The 15,612-nt window shown below is 39.1% G+C and overlaps 1 protein-coding gene across 1 annotated transcript in view; it reads left to right on the top strand.

Moving 5' to 3' along the window:
• NAALADL2 (N-acetylated alpha-linked acidic dipeptidase like 2) overlaps positions 1–15,612 on the top strand; it is a gene marked incomplete at both ends in the record, with an annotated part of 383,945 nt that overhangs the window by 151,090 nt on the left and 217,243 nt on the right. The window lies entirely within an intron of this gene.

Here is a 15,612-nt window from a genome sequence, read left to right on the forward strand (position 1 = left end):
CTTGTTGACGTATAAGTGCTAGTAGTTTGAGGGATGCCTGGAGGGAAGGGTAAGATGAGTTTTTCTGCTGTGAGACCTGCAGGAGTGCTGGGCTAATACCTGGAGCTCCTGAATTATGGTCGTGGATTTCGCATACTTTCTTCTATGACAACTCAGTTGACACATCTGCTCTGTTTCTTCTTGAAAACCCCAATTTGTACTTTTATCTTACTGTAGCATTTCTTAGGAAGTTTTGTCAACGAAAAGATCCTGCCTGTTGGGATCTGTTACTTGCCAAGTGAAATAAGATCTTGGATTATCTTGTTTTATCCTCTTTGCTGTCTTCACTGGCTGCCATCCTATACTTGCCTTCCAGATATAGTGGGGGTGCACTAAGGGGTCATTATTTCTATTTACGTTCCTAGCTGAGGTAGTATAAATCTCAATATGTCTTTCTGAAATATAACAATCACAATTTCACTCCTAACTGTTTTCTTTCTCCTTCTTAAAATACTCTGTGTTAGTTCCAGTGATGCAAGCTTTTTTCCACCTTGGTTTCTTTATTGTTTAACAGTATAGGTTTCTTTCTGTCACTTCAAACACTAATAGACTATACAGGAACAGGTTGCAAATGGCTTTGGGTTTGGAGGATGCCTCTTCCAAAATACCTTTATACTTTGTGAATATCTTAATTTTTATAGCATATCAGTTACTGAATTTCTAACAGTAAAATGCAACCGTTGCATGTTTTCCTTTTATTTGTGAGTGTTTGCCCATAATGTTATTGACAACACGTAATGCACTGTAGAAATCTTGTGATGAGTCAAAATTGGGAAAGTTGCATGGTGCTAACTGACCCATTTTATGGACAATTAATACATTTCAGATTTTGGGCTGTAGGAAATACAAGGGCTGGTAGGAAGTTGGATCCTTAAGTTTCTCATCCTGAAGTCTAGAAGCTTCAACTTCTTTTTCTTAAAAGCATCGAAGCTTTTTAGTCCAAGGGATTTATTCCAGAGAGGAGAAGGAATGGCGTTCTTGTTCTCCTTTGGGAGAGAGACTTCTCTCTGTCTTCTGTTTTTGTGTACCTTACATGTCCACTTTCCATATTGGGACTCATGGTCATTATCTCTATACTGCCTCTGTTCTGGGGCTCTATCAACCCAACAACTTCAGGTTAAAGTTTGTTGTTAAGAAGTGAAATAAAGCAGGCAAGGGTAGGTCCTAACCTGCATGATGTAGGCTTTAACTTTTCCATGGGCAAGTAAAAAGTACTAATGAATGGGTTTGACTTCTCACATTTATCAATTAGAAACTCAATATGTAATATTATTTTCTCATTGTAAGTTAATAAGAGTAACTGTAATGAGAGAAAAATGCAGTTGTGGCCTTTGAGATTTATTTCATGAAAATAAATGTGTTGCTGACAAATTCATCAAATTAAAGGAAATCAAATGTTCCAGGAAGAATCATTGATGTTATTAACAGCAACACATACACCACTTTCAGTTACATTTCAGAGCACTTTTATCTATGATCGAGTTCTGCAGAAATGAGGACCACACACGCTGTGTGTGTACTCATCACGAGGGGTGTACCTTGGCTTTGGCAAAACTGGAAGCTTGTACTTGAGCCAAAGAATAACTCCGTGCACAATTTTACACTCAGATCTGTGAGATACCTAGCACCCTCACAAAACTTCAGATGGTTTCTTTTATTCTTCTAAAAGTCTACCCAAAGCGTCCTTAGACCTAGAGTTTTGCCTAAAAGGGAGATTGCCTTTTTTGTTTTGGCTGTGGATAAACTGGTAGTGGTCTAACCTCCCCATCTTCCAATCCCACACAGTAATCTCTACTATTTTAGACTAATGGAAGTATAAAAACTTTAAATGAGAAGTAGCAGGTGGTGACTGTTGCTGTGTTCAGCCATCAGAGGGTGACTTGATTGCTTGCAGTGGAACTAAAAGTCGCATATTTTGGATATCTTGCAGTGGGTTGTGATTGCAAAATCATGAGGGTTTTTCTGTGAAAAGGTATTCTTGTAACAGTGACTCATAATCTGAATAATTTTCTTTCAAATGTGACACATCCTTAGTAGAAAATTTCTATTGTGTGTCACATAACCAGGTTGAATTGCTAATATTGCTTCAATACTGCTGCTTCATTGTATCTCATTTGTATATTTGATTTGCTAGAAGTTCAAGCAAATAAAACCATTAAGTTACTGCAGTCTGGCTACCAGCAGAGCTACAGCTCTACTTTCATGTTGACGAGGCTATTTGTAGAATAGCAAGACGCGTTTTCTTTGACCACCTGTCATGTCCATTCATCATACGGCCATTGTGTAGGAGCCGTCCAATTTGTGCTTTCTGGTAACAGTCTAAATAGCATTTGTGAGTAAAAACGCGGGCATTTGTGATCTGAAATCTACTTCAAAAAACCTACTTAATGCCATCGTGATGGATGGTGCACTTTACTATTTCTCTATAATTCATTGGGCCCTGAAAAGGTGACACTGTTTACCCATCACGGTGACAGGCAGGGCAGCCTACAGTTCTGGAGAGAGCTGTCGAGTTGGTTTTGAAATAGATATTGCAGCAGTTATGTAAATAATAGGTTGTAGACTAGGTCAGTCTAACAAAAGAATGACATATGTCAAATATATTTTTATTAAAACTTAAATATTGGCTACCTTTTATAGAGTTTAAACCTTTTGTCTGCTTGATGAAAACAGGAAAGCCACTCTGGCCAACAGAGCACATAGATAAAGGGAAATTACATTGCATCAAATTTATGCGTTGAAGCAAAATGCATTGTCAAAGAGTATCTAGCCAGTCTCTGAGTGAGTGTAGTGTGATGAATCTGAATGTGCTGCTCCCTGCCTTTGAGGTGCAGGGTGGTCTGAGAGCTGTGGCTGCCGGTACTGTCACCGGCGCAGGGACGAGCTGAGGAGCCATCAGCGAGAGCCGAGGGGAGGTGTGTGTGAACCCCCAGAGACCCAGCGCCCTCCTTTCAGCACCGCGCTGGTAAGTAGTGTCAGCGGAGGTGCATGTTGTAGCCCATCTGTTAACACACACGGCGGTGATCCCCAGTGGGCAGCGAAGGGTAAGTACGGACACGTCTTGGCTGGAAGCGCAGCAGAAGGCCCGGTGGTGCTCAGCTCACCTGGATGCCCACTGAGGGCAGCGCAGGAAGAAACAAGCGTTCAGTTTTGGCGTCTCAATGTTCGTCTGCTCTGTTCCCTGTTCCTTTAGCAACTGTAAAGAGAAAATCTTAGCACATGCAATGGTTGGTGTGTTGGGACAGTGTTCAAGGATGGACTAATTAAAGCAAAACGAAGATTGTATTTACTTCGTATTCCCTGAATTTTTGCAGTTATGGTTGTGTGACCTGAAGTTTTCCTCACCTTCCTTTCACCTTAAATTTATTCACTCTTTGCTTTATGGAAGGAACTTTTGGCAATCCTAAGTCTTCTTTAATACTTTAAACAGAGACACTTAGTGACCTCTGTTATATGGGGTTGCATCATGCTACAGTACCCTCCTCTGCAGGAGTAATGGGCTGCTGAATGCACCAAATTTGAGGTTGGTTCCTTTGCTGTTTCCCCAGCCTTTCCTTTTTTCATTGTGGACACTCTCAGCAAACCCATCAAAACATCACTTTTCTTCCCTGGACTTCATATGCCGGAAGGACTATGTTGATTCAGGAGGATAAATTCAGGGGAGGATGCAAGAACAGCGCAAGAACTGGCATGTTCTTGAAGTGGGTATGCATAGGCAGACAGGGATTAGATGGTTTTGCGGACAGAAATGAATCATCCCCATCTCCAAGGCAGTTCTCCCAACACCTGACCATGTATCCTTTGTACTTTGACCCCTCCTCTGTCCCTGTTCCCTGACTGCTTGGACTTCTCCGCTGCGTCACCTCACTTGCCTGCCACCGTCCACATTCCCTGACTGATTCCACCCATTTCTCTGTTCAAAGTTTTTGCTGATTTTAGGCATTTGTACTCCCAGCTCAGCCAGTGATATCTTTGATTAGTTTTGGAAGGGCTGCAGGGAGCAGACAAGTGCGAATGCCGACTGTTTGCCTCTATCTACAACATGCAGAAGAGATTTTCTACATCTGTTGATGGCATATCAGCCTGCTCCGGTTCATTTGTTTTGGTGACATTTTCTCAGCTAAATGAGAGCCCACCACAGAGATTAATGCAACCTAAAGCAATACGAGATGTACAAACCCATCTGTTAAGCTCACTCAGTGATCTTCCCGCCATTCTTCAATCTTGGCAGGATGGGAATAAGGGAAGCAGGACTCAGATTGCTGTCAAAGCCTCTTTCATGAGGAAAAGGACTTGCTCACTTATCAGATACCCTGTTTTCTTATGGCTGTGCTGAGATGTCTCCGCTCCCCATCCATCCCCTTCTTTCCAGGGTCCTTCACTCTGCAGGAAGATGGGAGTCTTCCTCTACCGCCTGTTCTTCTAATCTGTCCCGCTCTTTGCAGGCTCCCCACTTGTGTGCCCCACGGTCCCCTCCACTCTGCCTGGTCTTTACCGTGCTGCAGCACTGTTTCCTTCCAGTCCTTGCAGCTCTCTGTGTTTCTAGCTCTGCACCAAAAGGTTACAAGTTCCTCTGGAGGGACAATGCATCAAGAAATCCTTGACCGCTTTCATTTGATTGGGTTTCATTGTGCTGGAAATGTGATTAGTGCACCGTTACTATCTTTTATCTTCCCTCTAGCTAATCACCGGTAATTGCCTTAACAATATTTCTGAATTAAGATTGGTGTCAGCGGGTTGGTTTTAGAAAATTTTAAGATCTTCCCAGGTTATTTTTATCCCTAGGCAAAATTTCCAAATGAGCCTTGTGCAGCATGCTCACTTGCACATCTTGAATTGCAAAGGCAGAGAGTGCATATAATTCAGATTAAATAATCACAGCGTCTCACCCTAAGTCTTTCAGTCATTTTTTGATGGCACATTGGTGCAAAATATCAAGCTAGAGGGAATCTTGGTACATGCGTGCATTTAATTCTTTTAGGCACGCCAATTTAGATCATTATTATCTTTATTAACATTTTCTAAAATTTCCTCTCTGAAGAGACACGTACTAACTAAAATGAATCCCTAGCAACTCAAATCAGTTTACAGATGGTTGGGGCTATAGGTTGAATAACACATCCATGCAAATGAGAAGAATCATGCAATTTTTGTAACATTTGGACGTTTTAGAGGAGCTTTATTTATCTTTTATTTATAGAAGACTTTCTCAGGAACCTCTTCCACAAATAATCATAATTTCGACCACGGCTCTGCATACCAAGTAGGCGCAGCAAATTTTCAAGACAATCTCACTAAGAATATGGATTTTAGAATAGACTTGACCTTTAAACAGAAAACAACATTCAACATTAACTACAGCATAGCTGCCACTCCATTATAATTACATATAGAAAGCTGTGAAATCCAATGTGAAGGTTATATAATTTAAAATTGCAGCCAAGGACTGCAGAAACGATCATTGAAGAGATGTCCTGCAGAACATCCTGTCAGTTTTCTGGCGCATATCACGTACTCATTCATAAATAAAGTTGTACAGTTCTTAAAAATAATAGTAGTTCATCATGCACAAAAGCCCGGTTAATATTGCTGCAAGATTTTTGTATCCTTGAAGGGCAGCGTTTCAAAGAGGCAACTGGTTCTCTGCTGCAAAGCCTTTGGCTGTTTTAGAGTTGCAAGTCAATACTCTACTAATGTTTTACTAATAAAACATTAGTAATGACATTTTAGTAACCACGTCATTAATAATAAATGAGGGGTTTTTTTAAATGCAAAAAAGCAAAAGGTGAGGCATCTTGATACCTACAGATATAACAGATCACTGAGCACTTCCATGCCGTTGCACATAATCAGCTGAAGGCATTTTTCAGTAAAGCCTCGGTACAATATTTGAGAGGGGAGCAGTGTTGAACCATAAACACTATTTATATTCCAATTGCATGGTAAAAACTAGAGGGTGCAAACACTGAGGACTTGGGAAATGGATTTGGTGCTTTGTTCGGGGTTAGTGCAGGTAAAATTCCTGTTGAAATCAATGGGAATTACATTATTTTTAACCAGAATTTAATTGTGCCTGTTAGTAGTCACTGTGAGAGAATACAAGTGGAAGTAACTTCTGTGATTGCGTGGATCTCCGAGGAATATTTTTCTCTTTAATTATTTTACTGTATGATTTAGACCCAGCAAGTTGCAGTGACCTGTGCAGTTCAGTAGATACCTGGGTTAATACCTACCCAGTTACTCTTCTTTTATGCCCACCTTTTGTTAACGGTGTCTGGTGCACACCTGAATACAAAGGTTCTCCAAGTCAAATGGAAATCTTTCTGCCAAATCACAAGGCACATTTTACTTAGGTAGTGCTACCTTACCGTCTCCCTATAATTTCTTTTACATCTTCTTAGTAAATTTGAACCTACCAACAACATACCTGTGTTTTTTCTATTTATGTTTGCAAAGGCGGTATCCTCCTCAGAGGAGGAATTCCAAGCAAAAGCTGCATCTGTTGAGAGCTCTTTGGTTGGGTTTTAGGGATCTTTTTCTTTTACATTTCTCCAGTATTTTGAAGGTTTAAAACTTCCTTAAAGGGATCTTGCTTACGCTAAAAACAAAAGCAAACATTTCCTCCAAAAGAGAGACTACAAAGCAAATATCAGCTTTTAAAAAATTGCTAGATGAGAAAAACAACATAAGAAACAACTACAACTGATATAATGAGAACAATAACAAAACATTGTTATATTTATATAATATTCAATCCTTGTCCTTAAAACTACTTTTGTGTAACTTCATTGTTTTCAACAATGAAGTTTCACGAGTAAAGAACTGTTTAAAATGCTCCTCAGCTTTCTGATACTTATGAGTGACTGTAAAATACAATATTGATTAAACTATTGCTTGTTCTCATTTTTTCTTTTATTTTTGAGGAAGATAAACAAGTTCTAAAAACTTTTAAGGAACATTAGCAATACAAAAGCGTCTGTAGTTGGAGGCAGATTGCATCTTACCGTGTCTATACATGATGTACCTGGGACCATGGCCATAAGATTCCAACCCTGGCAGTCGCGGGCATCAGTCAGTTATCCATGAGAATATGGGTTAGAATCACTGTAGTAAAACACATTTTTTAAAAAAAGAACAAGCCACTTTTCTGACATATTGCACTTGATTATTTTTGAAAATAGAGAAAAAGTCTGAATAACGGTACTGTCTCTTGTGAATTGGAGGTGGCAGCTGAAAAGAATCAGGAGCGACTATTTTAATCTTCAGCGCATTGTAATAAATCTTATCATTTGCAGCCATAGGAGTTATCTGTATCTACCAGTATAACTTTTACAGTCAATATTTGACAACATTTTGTCAAAATCTTAAAAATTGATTTCCTCTAATGTAATAATATCAGCTTATTGAGTGCTTTTCTACCGGATGCTTTTTTCTCCTTGTTAAAATCTTTTTAATATTTTGAAAGGAAAGTAGCATTGAAAATCCAAAACAAGTCTGAAGATTTTCTCTGTGTGTTAGAAAGTCAAAATATAGTCTTCTAAGATGACCACTTTGAAAGAGCAGAAATAATAATAATAAAAAAAGCATACAAGACAGATTTTAAATGTAATCTGAACTAGTTGAGGATAAAACTGCCATTATATGAATAATTTGGTGAGGACAGATTTTTAATGGTTTGTCTGACTTCTTTGTTGAAGAATTTTGGTATAAAAGAGCAAAGGACGAACATCTCTAGAGACTGCTTTGAGGAATGCTAAAAACCTGGACACAGAGCCTTAATAGTAAGAAAGACCAAGAAGTGAAGAAGGCCTCTCTCAGAGAAAACCCTTTGAAGCAAATGTCTTTTGAAAGCCTTTCAGAGCAGGACGAAAAAATGTGCAGCTGTGATACAGCTAGCTGAAAAAAATATATAAGAAATGAATTCTTAAAAATTTTAAAAAAGAATAAAATAAATAATAATATAATAATGTTAAAAAAAAAGACCCAGTTACTAACCATAGGTAAGTGGGAATTTGGTGCCCAGGTGCAGTTGTCAGAAGTGCACTGGCTGCATATGTGACCTGTCAGAATGCCAGACAGAGCCTGTTCTCTGGCTGGACTGAAATGTCCTGAGAAAAACCCGTCGTTCAGAATTTCACTTTTAAGCTGGTTGGAAATACAGCACTTCTGACTGTGCCCACCAGTACAATCCCAGGAGAGGAGTGTTTGCTTATGAATAATAAAAAAATCAGTGCAAACTAAACAAAGCTGAAAATACATTGGTCTTCCCTTTTTCTAGAATTAGACATTCCTTGTTTTTTCTGTCCGATATGCTGTCTCTTCTGCTACATACAAATAAATCTCATGTCTAACACCTTATATAATGAATATTAGTCACTGTGTTTCTCTCATTCATTAAAAGGGCCTTAATGTGTATTAATTGTGAGATATATCAGTTCTCATAATTATTTCTTATGCTCCTGTGCTCTGCAGTTCAAAGAGAAGGTGACTAATCAATCACCACGTTGTGACAGGCCCAAGAGTAGGTGTGTGTGAGAAAGAAGATGCTTCAAGGAATTTATCTTCCTTCCACTGAATTATGTTACCGTATAGAGTTACTCTCGTCTCCTGTAAGATTCACTGCTTCGCACTGGTGTCTTTGAGGGGCAGACAGAGGTGAAGAAGGGTAGGAGAGGTCTGGCAATGGCTTCAGCTACTGGAGAGCAAAGCTGCTTAAATATGCTAGACAGCTCCTGCTGCCCTGTCATCCAGGAGAGATGTTCCTCCTACTGCAGGTCAATGCTTGCCAGGCACAATCTGTACTTGGAGAGTATTTTAGAGGATGAAGTAGTATAAAAAGCTAAAAATTACGTTACTGGCAAAAGAATCACTATGTCATTCTTCTAGCCAACATTGTTGTTCCGAAATTTTTTTTCATGCCTTTGTCCATGTTGTCCTTTTACCTATAAAACTTTTACATCTTAAGGCTAAAAGAAAATATTACAATCGTGTAATGACATCAACTAAAAATCTAGAGTGAGAAATTGTATCAGTGTGGGCAGTCTTAGGCTCAGGATCCGATGGGTAAGACTGACTCTTTCAGTTCAGATCTTTCCCTGATCATCTTATTGCTGTTGTCTTAATGCCTGTAGAGTTGCTCTGCCTGAAATAAACTTTCATAACTTTTCAATTTTCTCTGCAGACAATGAAGATAATTTCTTCACAATGTGTAGTGTTTGTAAAATGGGTACCAAAAATGTGAAGACAAATTAAGAGATACGGAGGGAACCTCTTCAGTAGGTGATAGAACTAGTGAATATTTTTAATGAAGACTGTTGTGCATTCTTTGTCTCATCTATTGAATGTAGCCTCTCGTGTTTGTTGAAGTTCAGGAAAGGGACCTCTTGAAGGTGGACTGTTAAGGAAATTTGTGGCTGAATGAGAATTTATGAAAGCGCATACTGACCTCCCTGTTTCTAGTTTCTTTTTGTTGATTGTTCACCACTCCAGGGAGGAGGGATTGTAACGAGAAAAGAGAAAGAATGGAGTGCGGATTTCTATAGTAACTGATAGTTCTGTAATAACATCCCTATCTGTTTGTGTTGAAAACTGTACCATAAGGTCCTATTGCTGCAATAATACTGAGCATTTCTCTACTGCTGAAAAGGAGGCTGACCTGGGTTCCAGCCGGTGTGGAAGACGAGGGAAGCTCTGTTCAGGTCCAGTTCCAGAGCTCTGGTGGGGCTGCAGTGATGGGGAAGCTTTTACGTTACCAGTGAAATCAGTTGTATGATGTCAGAGGTGGGATTACTCCTTCTTCCCCATCAAGTTGTCCAGATTCTGCCCAGATTCTGGTATCCTTGCAGACTTTCCCGTACATTTTAGATAACATCAACATTTTTCTATCTTTCCTTTTGAGATACAGTTTAATGGGATGCCACTGTACAAGGTGAACAATTTGCTGGGCCCTTTCATAAAAAGAAGCAGTTTCTGTCCTTTGCACGGGGTTTCTTCTCTCTCCAGGATTTTCCATTCCTGCTGAGAGCACAGAAACCAAGTTCACAAATTCTTCGTGGTGTTCCTGCCAACACTTTGCAGAGGTGAATGATTGAAATTTAAAATTTGTGTGTGAAAGTTGGCACAATTCAGGAAAACCTTCACCCTAACCTTTGGAAAGACTTAGGACAAAGGCGAGCTACTGATAACACTATAGCAAGGATAGTGGGCAGGAGTCGATCCTGAATGTCCATTCAATCCTTGCTGTTATTCATAAAAATAAAACATTTTTACAATGAAGTTTGGCTGTTTCTGAAAGCAAAGATAAATGGTGCTGTCATATAGAAACTTTGAGATGACTAACCAGTGCGGAATACAGTATCGCAATTAATGACCAAATGGCAATTCCAAAATATTGAATGCATTTTTAAACACAAAATTTGAAAGCCTAGAACAAAAAAGAACTGTTTTTTCTTCCTGGTACAATTTCACCTGATCCACGCGCTACGTGTCTCTTGCAAGGCAAGTTGTCTTTCCATAATGTTAGGGGAGTGAAAAATGGAAATATCTACTTGTTTAATCATGTGGAGCTGTGCTGTTCTCACATACAACCTTCTTTATATTTGTCTTGGTTGGTCACTTGAATTCATTATTGCTCAAGTATATTCCCTATTTTCATTGGTGTCCTTTTCTTTCATCCAAATGTATTCATAATTTTAGAATGTATTTTTCCCCAATCCCTTTTCTAAAGAGGTAATTTAGCAACCTGTACATCTGTGTAACGACTTAAAACAACAAAATTCACGTCAGGTAGGGAAGGTGTCATTTTCCTTTTCACAACTGCATGTTTGCTTCTCCAGGTTTGATAAAATGCTGCTTTACCACTCAGATTTGTCTTTACAGCACTACGTGGTTGGGCATCTCTGTGATTATGTTCAAGTGTGTGATGTTTGGCCAAGCAAGGACTCTAAGTGCTCTGTGAAAGAGCATTTATTATACTCTAGAAAATAGAGTTCTCACTGACATTTCTGAAAGTTCAAGTGTTCTCTTGATGCAGGGGATGACCTCCTCTTGTGCATACACGTGATGATCTGCATCTTTGAGGTAGATGTCTATTTTATCTCTCTGTATCTATGTGCTTGCAGTAACAACGACATATGGTTTATATGTTTGCATAGCAAGTGTGCATCGAAATACAGCCCGCCTGTATATTTCAGTACACAGTGCATGCAGTAGCATGAGAGTTGACTGGGAAGTAGGCTTCTCATCCTATGAAAATTCCACTGTTTCAAAACGCGTTCAAAATTGTGGCAAAAACTGGAAACCTGAAAATCGTAAGGCTATTTTCTAGATATTTCTGGTTTAGCACAGCCAGACTAACTCTAAAAATGAAACAATTAACAAAGTTGAAACACTGCTTTCTAGGAAATTAAGATATCAAATGTATTATAGTTATAAAATGAAGTATTTAAGTTTTACTTTAAAAGAATCAAAATCACTTCCACGTGACATTTCCCTGCGGTTGACACACATTCTGTCTTTGATAGGCAGTGTTTGCCTTCACAGAACATTGTTCTTACGACCTGTCGTTTCAGACAGGAGATGACTTTCCGTCTCTGGATGTGTAGGTGCAGACTCATGTTTCACTGTTTTTCACGTTGAGCCGACGAACAGATTTTGCCATTTGGTAGCCCCTCCTGCCCAGCTGAGATGGATCCTTCCTTACGGTCACTGGCAGTTTCTGCTGCAGCCTGCGGAACCTATTTGTACAGAAAGCGCTTCTAGGCACCTTCTCAGAAGACTTAATGGTTGTAGCTACTACGGTAGGGAATGTCTGGGTTTTATTTGATATATGATGAAAAGGCTGTTAAAGGAGGACAGTCTGCAGCCTCCAGATGTTTTGCTTTCATTCTTCGTGTTTGAGAGTAGCCAGTAAAACCTCCGTGTCGCTGCAGTCTGGCCTTGAGAATTTGTTGAGTTCTGGCATGATGGGACTGGATTCTGCCATAAAGCCATTTCATTGACAATTTTAAAGCCAGGTTTAAATCACACCATTCTAATTTACTGTGTACATATGTAGCTTATGGTTTGTTTTTTAAGATGTCACATTACAGCCGAACAATTCTGTTTGTTTTGTTTAGTTTATCGTTAGTCTGTGTAATTTGTAAATGTATGTTTGCATGAATAATTACCCCTGCATAAGCTAAACGAAGTAGGCTGGCAAATACAGATTACTCTGTCTGCTTAGGAAAGTGTGATCAATGTGACTTTATGCTTTAGAGACTAATGTTACTAAATATCTTTGCAGTTAACTCTTAGAAAGAGGAGGATATAAATAATATTAAACACATAAAGAATCGTTAGAATTTAAAATTTTGTCACTAGTGAGCTTTGTGACATGACAAATAATCAGCATCACTTATTGAAAGTTTAAAATATCATTTCTGATAGCACTTTTGACCACAAAGCATATCGTGTCCTGTAGTGTTTTATCACCAAAGCAATGTCCTTAGAGACTTCAAAATAAATAAATTGATATTTTTACTAAAATGATAAATTGATATTATAATATCAATTATAATATCAATTGATATTATTATTGATATTCCACCGCTCCTGGAATGGAGCGGTGATAGCTGGGCAGGTGGGGTGAGGGGGGAGAGAGCCCCTGTAAACCGGGTCTGTGACCGAATTCGGTCTGCGAGGCCAAACTCCATCAGACCTCAGGTTAAGGGACGTCTTTTTTTTTCCTGTTTTGGTACAAATTACAGTTTTAGCTGCCATTGTAATGCAGGGTGTAATTTTACGTAAGAAAATATCAGTTTAGTATGACTGAAAATAAGAATGCTTTATTTCAGAATACGTGAAAAAATGAGATTTAAATCTCATTAGAAAAGATGAAAAAACTAGGTTTGTTGATTGGATATCTCACTGGATATCATGAAGTAAGAAATCGTACTCAAGTATTAGTTTTGCTTTCTGCTTAATGGGAAATTCGAAGAATGTAATTGGGGATGGGGTGTTGGGGGGTGAAGTATTAATGAATTAAAAGAGGGAAAAATAAAGTTGAAAATCGATGTAAAGGGTGGAGTCAACAGGATGAGTGTTATCAACAGGGAACTGAGCTATGTCAGCTGAGATTTATCTGGGGCTCTGTAACCATAAAATACAGAAGAGGTTCTTTTCTGTAGGCTATAAAAAGGCTTCGATCTTAATTCGGTCTCCCTGGGAGTTAGCAGGAAAAAAAAAAAAACAAAAAACTGCTATAAGCTGTAAAAAGCAAGCAAGCAAACATGTTAAACCTCAGTCTGTTTCTAAAAAGGGTACTGAAAGAGCAAAAGCAACCTGTCGGAGAAGCTTCAGCAGAGCGCTGCCTGGAATGGAGCGGTGATAGCTGGGCAGGTGGGGTGAGGGGGGAGAGAGCCCCTGTAAAACTGGTCTGTGACCGAATTCGGTCTGCGAGGCCAAACTCCATCAGACCTCAGGTTAAGGGACGTCTTTTTTTTTTTCCTGTTTTGGTACAAATTACAGTTTTAGCTGCCATTGTAATGCAGGGTGTAATTTTACGTAAGAAAACCTAGACACAAAGAATCCTTTTTGAGTGTAAGCTGACACTGTGAGTCACATTGAATTATTCTGGAATTTTATTGTATGAGTAGGAATATTGAAGTAAAAAAAGAAAACCTCTGTAGAGTAAGGTGCTACCAACCACCAAGAAAAAAAATGTCATGAATCTGTTTGAAGAGGAGTGCTTGTAGGTAAAAACCACTATTTATTTAATGACCAGCTAGTTTTTTACTGACCCCCCCGCACATGTATCTTGCTATGTGGATCAATATGGAAGTTCTGTGATTTAAGTCTGCCCAGATGTTGTTGATCGGGCGCATCTCTTAGTATTGTAACGGAGCATAATCAGCTTCAGTTAATCCAGATCTGTAATGATTTGCTTTCTTTGGGCTCAAACAGCACATTCAAATTCATATTGCACAAATCATCTCTTTTTGGCTGGCCTCAGACAGTTGCTTGGGAAATACATGAGGTTATTGTTTTTCAAGGTATAAGATTATTTTTCTTGTTCCAGTTTCTAATAAGGCAGAGAAAGAAGCTCGAGGATAGGGAATCCTGTGCTACTAGAAATAGAGCCTGGCTAAGTGGTGTCTAAATTTGGCCAAGAAGGTAGGGGAATTTAATTTCAAATATACAATTTAGTCATTCACAGGATATCAGAGTCATTTCTGTGTAATTACCCCAAATTTATCCACACAATTTTGGGAATGGCCAAGTGTCATAGGACACACGAAACACAGTAAATAATATTTGCTACCAGAAGCCGGCATGCTTGGATTTTGAGGCCCTATACCAAATTTTTCATAAAGAAAATTGAGTGGAAAGCCCACCAGGGGATTTCAAAGATAGTGTTATTTTGAAATTACTGTAAACAATGGAGTATGGTGTTTACATGAAAACTGGGTTCTAAAGAAAGGAGTTTTTGTTTTATAGCAAAAGCAGCTCTAAAGGAGATTATTCTTTCATGTGAAGAAACCCCTGAGAACTCTCCTCTTAAAAATTGCTCTCAAATTCTTTCCTGATTTGTTTCTGTCTTGTGTCTGACTTGTCTTTATTTTACTAAATGTTGAATTATACCCTTGGTCATGCTGTCTCGGGTCTCTTCCTTTTCTGATAAGGCTGAGCCTAGCAACATAAAACAAAATAAAACTTACTGCACTTGCACTTGGCTTAAGTGAGTCTTAACCACAAAGGAACAGACTGACTGATCCTGCTCATACCGAGTGCCATTGCTGTAGAAGAAATCGATAATTAGGCACGTTACTTTCTTAGTTGACCCTTCAGCGCTTTAATTGAACTACAGACAGTCATCAGATGCCACTAAACCCACAAACACTTTCTCTCTGTCCCTCTTTTTGCCTGGAACCAAGTGAAGGACAAAGTTGGAAAGATAACTTTGAATATTAACATTTCTGTAGAAATACAGTAAGTACATAAAAGATGGCTGTGGCTGTTTATTTTGTCTCTGGCGTGCTCAGTAAGACAGCGCAGGAGGCTGGGGTGGTGGCAATCACAGGGAGGCAGCTGTGGCTCCCTGATTATCGGAGGGATGCTTTTGGCTGAGATGGGAGCAGCAGCTCCCGTCAGGAAGCGTAGCAGGGTTTACACCAACAAATGATTTGGCATACTTGGGCACAGCTCCGTTATCTCCCCTTTGCTTCCTTTTCTCTAATTTTAGAGAAGAGCTAGTTTTATGTTTGCAGCTTTCTTCGCGTTTGTTGATGTCCAGCTTTGATCTACAGCCAGCTTGAGTTTACTTTTATGCTCTACTGAATGCTGCCTTCAGCCTCAATTTCAGAGCTGTGCAAATAAATTATAGTGAAGTGTTTAATTAAAGTTAGCCTCATGTCCTGATTGCAGACTGCCGTCTTCTCACATACAATTTGCAAATATGTTTTGGAGTTTTCTTTCTTGAGGCAGGATGACTAGTTGAAGGTTATTTACTTGTGATTGATCATGCGTTGGATGTTTCTGTTCCTTTTATTGTGTGAACAACCTGAAAATAGTAGCTGAATGTTGAAGGGTAAATAA

This window comes from Vanellus vanellus, assembly GCF_965231255.1.
Source record: "Vanellus vanellus genome assembly, chromosome: 8".
Classification (NCBI taxonomy): domain Eukaryota; kingdom Metazoa; phylum Chordata; class Aves; order Charadriiformes; family Charadriidae; genus Vanellus; species Vanellus vanellus.